Genomic DNA, 10,711 nt, shown 5'->3' on the forward strand with positions numbered 1-10,711 from the left:
CTTGATCCTTAGATCTTAGCCTCTGACTAGCTAGACTTACAGGTATGAGCCACTGGCTCTGGGCACTCACTTGTTTTCTTTCTTTCTATTTTTTATCAGTCATGGGACATGAACTCTGGGTGCTGTCCCTGAGCTCTTTAGCTGAAGTGAAGCACTCCACCAGAGTCCACTTCTAGTTTTCTGATTGCTAATTGGAGATAAGAATCATTACAGAAGTTCCGAGGTAGATGGCAAAGGAGAACCTGGAGGCTAATCCAGCTCCAGCAAAGAAAGCAGTTTTAGTGTTCCTAAATACTGTTTAGTAAACAGTCCTACACTACAGAATCACTCCAAGTGTGCCATCAGGTACAGAGAGTTTGGCCAGAGAGGGAAAATCCACACAAGGAGGCAAAACTGAGCAATTGCCGGTAGCCAAGGCTGGAACGGATGCAGCGGCAGTGACAGTGGCTGTATTGGCCATACCTATAGCAGAGAGAGTTCAGGAAAACAGCACCAGACACAGCAGGTGAGCAGATTCTACTCATCACCAGCAAGAACTGACAAAGAGCAGATATCTTCATCCTGCAGATCACACACCAGAGACAACTCAGGAACCAACACTCTGGCATGAGTAGAACGCTGACATCCTCACTCCTTATCTGGGAGCAGAGAAGGGAAAGCCATCCGTCCCCAACCACCGGAGAACTCCATCTTCCATACTGACAAAGGCCCCTGTGAGCAACTAGCTCCAACTCAGGCCTTGGAAGAAAAGAAGAGTCATTTAGCAGGTCACAAGAACCTTACCACCCTGCCAGGCTCAGCTACACCCAGGGGAAAATCACCCAGCCCAGACAGAGGAAGATCCGCCTCCCACCTCAGGAGAGACTTTCTTCACTGTGTAAACAGAACCAGAGGCTGCCCCTCCCTACAGCAGCCTAGAAAATCAACTAAAATTCAGTAAACACAAACCCTGAGAATGGATCCAGGCTGGGTTCTGTGAGTGTCTCTGGAACTATCCCCTCAGGGAAAAGCTAGTTTGCTGAAAAGCCTCAACCCTACCCAGAACCTATCCTCATCACAGCATCTTGAAAGTAGAGGAAACAGCCATCTCCCTCTTTTGTGATACTCAAAGCAGATCTCCCTCCCATTGAACTAGCCTGAGAAGAGGATCACAAAATCCTGGGTAAAGCAGAGCATTATTCTGCCTGCTCAAACAAACTGACTTAAGAATCCAATCAAGCCACAGGAAAACCAAACACCACAAGCAGACCTGAGACTGCACCAAGAGAGTGGTTATGGACACAGTGGAGATAAAGGATCTTCTCATCACCTCTCCAAAAAATAACTCTTTTTGTAGCTTTTTTTAAGTTTTATTTTTTAATTGTTTTCTATTAATCTTTTTTTTTCCACTCATAATGTTTATTTTAGGTGTATTTGTGTGTGTGCTTTTTTATATCTTCTGATCTTTTGGTACTTTTTTATTTTCTTTTTTTTCTCTTTCTTTCTTTTTTGAGTGACTTAATTGATATTATGCCCATCCCCATATATATATACCCGTCGTCAATTATTAGACCTTATACCCTATGGTATATACACTTAATCCAGAAATTTATTACTCAATTCATAAGCTCTTAGGCTTAAATTCTTTAGTAGCAATATTATATCTTTATACCTATATAATTTCCTGTTTGTCTGTTTTTTGCTAGTCATGGGGCCTGAACTCTGGGCCTGGGCACTGTCCCTCAGCTCTTCAGCTCAAGACTAGTCCTCTACCACTTTGAGCCACAGCACCACTTCCAGCTTTTTCTGCTTATGTGGTGCTGAGGAATCGAACCCAGAGTCTCATTCATACAAGGCAAGCACTCTACCACTGAGCCACTTTCCCAGCCCTAATTTTTAATAACTAATTTTAAGCACTTTTATTTTTTAGTTTTTCATGTCTCCTATCCCTCACCTCCTCTCATTCTATCCTTCTCTCAATACCATTTCTTTAAACTTACATAATTTTTAAGTGTTTCACTGTTTAAATTTAAATTTTTATTTCCATTTTTCTTCTTTTCTTTTAAATCACTCTCCTATCATTCTGTCTAATCTATTTCTCTCTCTGAGATAAGAACTTGGTTAAATTCATTCTCCTTTTACCTCTCCATAGCCCTCTAATCAGTGGTATTTATTTGAGGAATTACTGTCAATGTTGCCATGTGCCAATCCAAGGCCTCTCACAAAGTCTCCTAACCCAACCTGTCTGTGCCTCTGTGTGAGTTAATCATCATTGAACAACTGCGTTCCATGGTTTGTGAAACATTCGCTTCTGTGATCATATGCACATGAGGGCCCAAGAAGAGACTTCCCTGGAAGGAATGTCCTAAAATGCAAAACGTCTACTAGGGCAATGGAAACCCATGGTTGGGCATGCTTAATTTTTAACCTGTGCACTGAACTAACAGGAAAACATTAAGACACACTAAGAAACCCTGATGTAAAGGATCAGAGGGCTGAGGGGAAGGGAGCCGCATGCTCAGGAATATAAATGGAGCTTACAAGCCACTGCAGGCTCTGACTTTCTATGTTGAAGTTAAGATTAACAGGCAGCCCAAGTTTCTAAGAACTCATTGTCTAGGCTATATGCCTCTTTCAGAACTTCTTTTCCTCCTCCTGTATTTTGAAAACAGCAGTTAGTACTGTGTTTCTCTCTCCTAGGGGCAATTTTTCTCTTCACACAATGCTTAAAGTAGATAATAGGAAGCTGAAATTAAAGTTAACAAGTATGAAGTAGCACACAGTGCTTGTCCTGAATTCCTGGACCTAAAAAGTTCCCAATTCTAAGCACAAAGTGATCATAGGTGTATCCTAATAACCTCCACTGAATGGAGAAATTTGAACAATTTTCCCAAGGCAGGTATTGTCCAGTACAGTAGTTACCACCTATAACCCTTGTTATTAGGATGGTTGTGATCTACTAGAACAATAACCTTGAAACTGGGCCAAGACGAGACAACTTATCGTTGCTAGAAACGGGGGAAGACAACTAGGAGAATGTTTCTCTGGCACAGACATGGATATAATTACAACAAAGTTCTAAATTGTGGCTCATCAGTAAAGACTATCAAGTCATACATCAATAAAGGTAATAACTAAACATAAAAATTAAAAAAAAAACTATTTGGGTTTCCGTACTAACATCTTTTTAAAGGTGTGTGTGTGGTGTCTGAGATTTTTTATGGGGCAGCATTGGTTCTTAAAAATCATCCTATTGGCACTATCTTTAGGTTTCCCATTCAAGTCTGGTGGCATTCTAGCTGTACCACTTGAATCACACAATTCTTGACTTCTGCTGGTTAACGAGATAAACATGTAAAGTATATGTCAACCTTGGTTGGTTTCAAATTATGATCTTCAGATCTCATTCTCTGGAGTAGGTAAGGATATAAGAGTGAGCCACTATGCTCAGCCCAGTATTTCCAGTAAGTTACTTAATCTTTCTGAATCTCAGCTTCTTCTTGTGTGGAAAGTGAACAGAATTATTTTGTGTATCTTAGAATCTGGTGGGAGTTATGACTAGGTATGGGAAGTATAAGTGTTCGGGATGTGAAGACAGAGCCTGACAATCTCATAAAACTACTGATGTTTATATTGAAATGAATTAAAGGAATTGAAAACGATGGATTTTTCTTTTTTTTGTTTATCCATTTCTGGGCAGTGAGGGAGCCACAGAAATTCAAGGAGAACAAGGAAACAAATGCAGCAGTGATACTCTGTAGATATTATGTTGACAATCAACTATACCACTTGTGGGCAGGGAAAGGAGGGAAAAACAGAGAGAGAGCAAAGAAGTGATTAGATTTTCGAAAATGAAATGAACTCATTATCTAAATTACAAAATGGTGACCCGTATGTCCACTACATTAACAATAACAATTTTTTAAAGTCCAGGTTGATGATTCTCTCCTCCAGTTTTAGTTAGAGGACCTTGAGACTCAGGCCCACCTATAGAGTTTTCGAAGGTCAATTGATATGATAATTAATATAGAGCCAAAATCTCTTAACAAATGTTATAAAAAGTATTTCATTCGTAGTACTTCTTTCTGCTTGAATGGAGATTCTATATGTTATTGGCAGAGCTATGTTTTTTACTTTTTGTTTTCAGTATTTGTCAACTGTTGAAATCCTTCTTGAAGCTTTGGGACAGAGGTCTGCTATATCTTGGCACCCTGCCCCTAACTAAAATAGTAATCAACCTTTGAAATTAATTTACTTGTGTATGAGTTTGTTTTATTTCTTTATTCATTTATTTATTTATTTGTTTATTTATTTATTTTTGTCGCTGGTGGTGAAATCTGGGCCTGGTCGCTGCCCTCAGCTCTTCAGCTCAAGGCTAGTGCTCTACCACTCGAGCCACAGCACCACTTCTGGCTTTTTCTGCTTACGTGGTGAGGAGGAATCAAACCCAGGGCCTCATGCATGCAAGGTAATCTGTGTACCACTAATCTACCTTCTCAGCACCTATGAGGGGTATTTTTGTGCACGGGTCTATCAAGGAAATCTATTCAGAAATGTATTCATTTGCCACTAGACATTAATTATGAATTATCTGATAGTTAAAGGATAAATTGTTATCATTTTTACTAGGAATTGTTTGTCTTCCCATGCTAAAAACATGGAGGAGGGTATTTTAAACTAAAACTACAAAAGAAATTTAAGATCTTTGTGCTAACAAATGTGTCCAGTTATTACATTAAAAAGAAATTTCAAACTTCATGAATACAGAGCTCAAACTCCTTATACTACTTATTTCAAAATGCAAATTAAAGGGAAAATCAGACAGGGGATAAAATTTATATTGTATGTTAATTTTTAAAGAGGAAAATAAGATCCTAGATGGCAGATTAAAGGCAAAGCAATATCAGAGCCCTATCTGCTCAATAAGAAATAAGAAGCTTATTTGAAAAAAAAAAAACTGCAAAGTGCACATCAGGCAAAGGCAAGCAGTCAGAGCTTACCACAAACACAGAAATACCATATCTCTCAGAAAAAGGAAACAAGTTCAGACCAGTGCTCATCCTTATCCCTGATTTCAATAATACATATACACCCCCTACACACACACACACACACACACACACACACACACACACACACAATGAATGTATGCAACAGCTCAACCTACTCACATCCACTCAACATGAATCAAAGATCTTCCTGTAATATTTGAAACTTTAAGTTTCAAGTCATATAAATAATTGATAATAGATGCATAAGTAATTATTTTCTGAATAGCGCTCTACTGTAAAAGTGAGAATTCATGATGATTATAACTACTTTAAACATCTCTGAATCTCAAAAAAATTAAACAACACACAATCCGGGACTGCATTTCTACCAGCTATTCTGCAAAGGCTTAATAAGAAGATACTTATGAGATTTTGTGTACCAAAAATTAAATACTAAATTCAATTAATACCTGAGTAAGTGAAGAGAAAGATGATCAGAGAGATCTATGCTGCCTCCAGTTCTCAACCAGCTGTACACTGTGTCATCTTTGCTGCTGCTGGACCTTAGTTGTCTTCTCCAGTGCAGTGGCCACACTGGGGTTGGATTGGGCCTGGTAGGGAGATGAGTTTGGCCACATGGGAGGCCACACTGGGGTTGAGGTTTGGGGCAGTGTGGAGGGGAGAGGAGGCCTTGGCAGAAGCTGGTGAAGCAAGGAAAGAGGCAGGAAGCCGGAGGCTCAGGAAGCAGCATGCCCGAAGGCTGCCTGGTTCTGGAGAATGTCTGTGAGGTGGGGTTGTTGGGGCAGATCCCATGGGGCCTGGTGGCCTGGTGAGAAGAGGAAGGAATCTCAAGTACTGCAAAGGAGGACAATGAAAATTAAGATCACAGTGGCTGAACAATTTCAACAACAAAGGTGGGGACATGGAGGTAAACTCTGGGGATGAGAGGACGGCAGCACTGGGCCAGTGGAGTTCAATCCTTTCTGGACATACCTGGAAGTGTGTGAGGACTGGCTCCACCACAGCTTTGGCCTCACTCGACTTGAACGGGCACCCGGAATGGTCACCTCAGCCTCAGCCTGCCCCAGAGAGCCAGACTGGCATAGATGCTGAAGACCAAGCAGTGGCTGGGAAGCTATGCGCAACAGGGTGGAGGAAGCATGGCTGGTGGGTGCAGCTCCAGCCCAGCCAGGTCCAGGGCCAACGGGGAAGTTCAGACTGTAGATCTAGAGCAGGCAGTGTGCCCCAGACCAGTGGGACTTCCAGGGACTTGCGTGGAGGCCAACACGTGCATGTTGGGAACTTCATAAGCATGGCCCAGGCGTCTCCACGGAAAGGTGCATTCACTCCTGTGCCTCTCCTTTCTTCTGGACTCTCGCTGTCCTCCTGCTTCCTGCTGAAGTACCAGGCCATAGACCGCCCCCAAAGGCCAGCAGAGAGCCCTTGCCAATGTAAATGCAGGGGGGTCGTTTATTACAGCTCGAGCTGGACTCACAAATCTTCCCTGACACAGCAGGTCAATAATTGTCAGTCCCAATCTCTTGGTCAGCAAGGTTTTTTTATTTTGTATGAAGCAGGTGGAAGGATCATTACAACACTGATTTTGTGATAGGTCGGTGGTTCGTAGTAAATCTAGTCTTAAATTTATTGGTTGGGGAATGATCATTTCCAGTAAGGGCAGGGACTTTCTCGCTTAGCAGTTACAGGATAGGTTAAATCATACATAGCAAGCATATTATAAGTTGGGGTAGGTGGGGCCAATCACAGGAATGCTGAGGGCACTATTCCTGGATTATTTCCCGACCTAAATTGCTTCCTGATAGAGTTGGGAGATAATCGGTCAGGGCAGTCTGAGATTCCTGGACAGATCAGGGCTGTCTGGTTTCTTAGTTATTTTTACTGTTACATTTTCTTAGAACATGAACTGACACTCTTTTTCCAGTAGCAGATAACAGATATTTTCCTTAGAGTTTCTGAAATCACTGCCAACCTATTTGTCCTCTCACTGACACATCCAACTACAGGAGTCAACTTCTCCACGCTGATGACAGGCCATCTCGGAGATATTCACAGGGCTATGTTTCCTCCTCTATCTCAGGCCTTTCTACTGAAAGAACATCCTTACTAAAAACTTTTTAGTTGTTTCTAGTGAGGAAGAAAAGTAAGGCCTAGTTGCAGCCATGGAACCAAGAATTGAGGGCCATGGCTAGAGCAAAATGCCCTGAGAAAAGATGGATTCATTTTTGTCAAAGACACAAGTCTCTATAGGAACTCTCATTCTAACTGATTTTCTTCCTAGTAATATATTCACAGAATATGTAGACTATGTAATGAATGAACAATGACATATGCATAATATTTGCGAATATGGAGGGAATTAAGAAAAAACTGCAATGGCCAGAAGTAACTGGTTCTTTGAAAGAGAGCTGGTAGGTTCTTTGTTTGGTCTCTACGCCTTTTAGCACGGTATTTTGTATTGCATTCAAACATATGAAGTTCTTAAAATGTAAAATCAGGACAAATAGTTAAAAATAAGGAAATTTTCCTAATAAAGTATACAAACTGCATCTTTAAATTCAGAGGTACTTAACTTGAAATTTTTCTCACGTTAAATTGCCTTTTGTTCCACCGAAGAGTTGATATTCGAAAATTCCTAAAGAGAATTATTTTTTTTCTTTTCTTCCTTTTTAAGGAACCATAGTAAGGTCCACCTGTTTCTGCTGTGAGCTCTTTCTTCCACTTACTGCCCAGTTGCTGTCAATACTCATCCCCATACGAGACAAGCAGCTCACATCCTGCCTTGATGACATGACAGGTTTGGTAGAAGATCTACCTCTGATACTGAAAGGCCCTCGGATTCTGATTCTCAGCACACCTGCCACAGTTCATATACCTAAAGTTGAAGCAGGCACAGGAAGGAAACATAAGAGGGTAAGTTTCTGCTCCCTTTGGATCTACTCCCAATACTCATCCACTCTAGAACTCTAAGTGCACTGTTTTCAAAGCTCAGTTCCAGACTTCTCTTAATCCTTATTTGTCACAAATAGATAGATTTCCAGATTCTCTAAATTGAGTTAAAGTTTATGTCATAGATTTTGGTGGGGACATGCATTCTGTTTCTAGATTAGCACACATCATTTGACATTTGGCCCAAGTAATTTTCCTTAGATTGGACTCACTCATGCACCTGTCTCCACTATGTTCCCATAGAAATTCAGAGAATCATTTGTCTTATAAAGACAATAGAGGGAAATTTGTTTATTCATGATGTTGTTTCCTGATACGACAATGGTTCCCCATGGCACAGGGCTGCAGGACATACCATAGAACCACTGCTTTCTGAACCTCACCACTGCTCCAACTCTGCTTCTACGTGTTTGAGTATACCCTAATAGACTAAAGTTCTTTCTTGTAGGTTGTTAGGGCACTATGTACTTTGCAAAAACGACGAAGAAAAATTATAGTTAAATACTCCTACAATGAAATTGTCCTTTCTATCTCCACATGTGTTTCACAATTACTCAGGGAATATGATTTATTCAACTACTGAGGATAATTCTTTGACTCGTATACAGTATGTGCTTTACAGATGCAGGATCTATGAATGAAGTTAGGCCCTTTGGTTTTTCTTCTGATGTCTTAATTTTGTCTCTCATGGAAATTTTTATTTTGATACAGTACACATATTTATATGCATACATACATACATACATACATACATACATACATACATACATACATACCAGAGCTAATGATTGAACTCAGTAACTAAACTTACCTCTTGCAATACAAGCACTCTACCACTTGAACCACTAGCCCTTTTTGTGTTGTTTATTTTTGAGGTATTTTTTGTCTGTCAAGGGGCATAAACTCTGTGCCTGAATGTTGTCCTTCAGCTCTTCAACTCAAGGCAAGCGCTCTACCACTTGAGCCACAGCGCCGCTTTTGATTTTCTGCTGGTTAATTGGAGATAAGAGTTTCACAGCCTTTCTTCCATGGGCTGGATTTGAACCATGATACTCATATCCGAGCTTTCTGAGTAGCTACTTACAGGTTTGAGCCACCAGTGCACAGTTTGTTTTTGAGGTATTATTTACCCTGCTGTCCTGGGTTGCCATCCTGCTTGTGCTTGCCTGGGTTGCTGGAGATACTTCACTTTATCCAGCCATTGTACTTCCACAGTAGCTGGGATAACAAATGTGCACCAACGTGCTCAGCCATTGGTAGTAATCGGGGTCTTATAATCTTTTATGCTAGGAATGGCATCAGACTGAGATCTCATCTCTATCTCAAAAGTACAAATTAAAGGTTGAGCTATGGAACCCAGCTATACTATTTATATTTTTATTTCTTGTCCATCAAATATTCATAATTTTGAAAGCACCAAGTACATCAAAAGAAAAATGGAGATATGGGAATCCATATGTGTGATAATCAGGGTGCAAGTCTTCTGAGGATAATATCCTCTTAGGAACCATGAAAATGACTGCTGGACTCACTCCAGTTGGCCTGGGATTTATTTTTTGCATCTACACATAGAAGTTACTCCTTTTTGTGATCTGAGTTTCAGAAAGACAAGCTAAAGGCTTTTGGGTAATAATTGGCAAAATCATATTACTTGATTCCAGTGATGCTCTTTGAGCCTGCATGGACTCAGTAGTTGTGAACACATAAGATGCCGTCTACACATCTGAGGGGATTTGTCATAGTCCTAACAGAGGCTCCTTAAGCATGGATGCACTTTGCCTCTAACACACTCTGTTTATATGCGATATACTTTGATCCTAAATCAGCATGTCCATGTTTATGCAGATTCCACAAACACATACAATTATTTTGTCCATGTCCTAGCAATGTTTCATTGGAGGCACAGGGGGACACATGGAGTTAGAGAAAGGGGGGAAAGGGAGGGCATTTCTTACCATCTAGGAGTACCTATTGTCTGCATCTTCATCTTCTATGATCAAGCCCTCATAGGGGCTGAAGTGCAAACCCAATGGCAGATCAGATTCCTCATTCCATACTCTAAGCCTAGCCTCAGGGTACTGTACTGACGAATTCTCAGCCCAGGGGGCAGACTGAGGACTGAATGGTCATAATGCCCCTTGTCCACCACATTGTCTCTTACAAATATAGGTGGCCCATGAACAGTGTAGCTGGTGATGAAGAAGTTCTGACACTGCTCACAATCTGAGGCAAGAGAAGCAAAAATTAGTCAAGAAATATGTACATTCCCAGATTTAACAATCATGAGAAAGAGCACAGAATGCATATCATTGTCGCTTAGTTCTTCATGTGAAGTTACTAGAGTAAACCAGTAATTGGGGGCCAAATGACCTGATGAATTATTATAAAAGCACATTTGCCTTCTGTTTGAACAAGCACAGAGGGTTACTTACACAGGTAATCATCATCCTGGGGTTTACGGATATCTTCATAAGCATAACTCTTTCTTTCCTGTAGGATGTACATGCTCATTTTTACCTCCTTTTTCCTACGTCCAAGTTGAAAAACAATGGTTATTTAAGTTGGGGATCAACAATCTTTGTCCCTATTTCTTCAGAAAAGTAAAATCTCTTACTACCAAATTATCATCTATTCTTCTCACATACTCTGGTCCCCCATTAACCTTTGACTAAGAGATACAAAGACTTCATTTGAACACTAACTACAGGTTTCTAATTCAATTTTAAGTTTTGGCCATTCCCATTTTCAGGTTTAATTTTGACTTCATTAAATTT

General features: G+C 40.5%; 1 pseudogene; it reads right to left on the minus strand.

Moving 5' to 3' along the window:
* Window positions 1-7,556: 7,556 nt before the first annotated feature.
* LOC138804434 (histone-lysine N-methyltransferase PRDM7-like) lies at window positions 7,557-10,442 on the minus strand (annotated as a pseudogene).
* Window positions 10,443-10,711: the final 269 nt, after the last annotated feature.

The sequence above is a fragment of the Dipodomys merriami genome, unplaced genomic scaffold, assembly GCF_024711535.1.
Source record: "Dipodomys merriami isolate MVZ:Mamm:240054 unplaced genomic scaffold, mDipMer1.0.p SCAF_364, whole genome shotgun sequence".
In the NCBI taxonomy this organism is placed as follows: Eukaryota; Metazoa; Chordata; class Mammalia; order Rodentia; family Heteromyidae; genus Dipodomys; species Dipodomys merriami.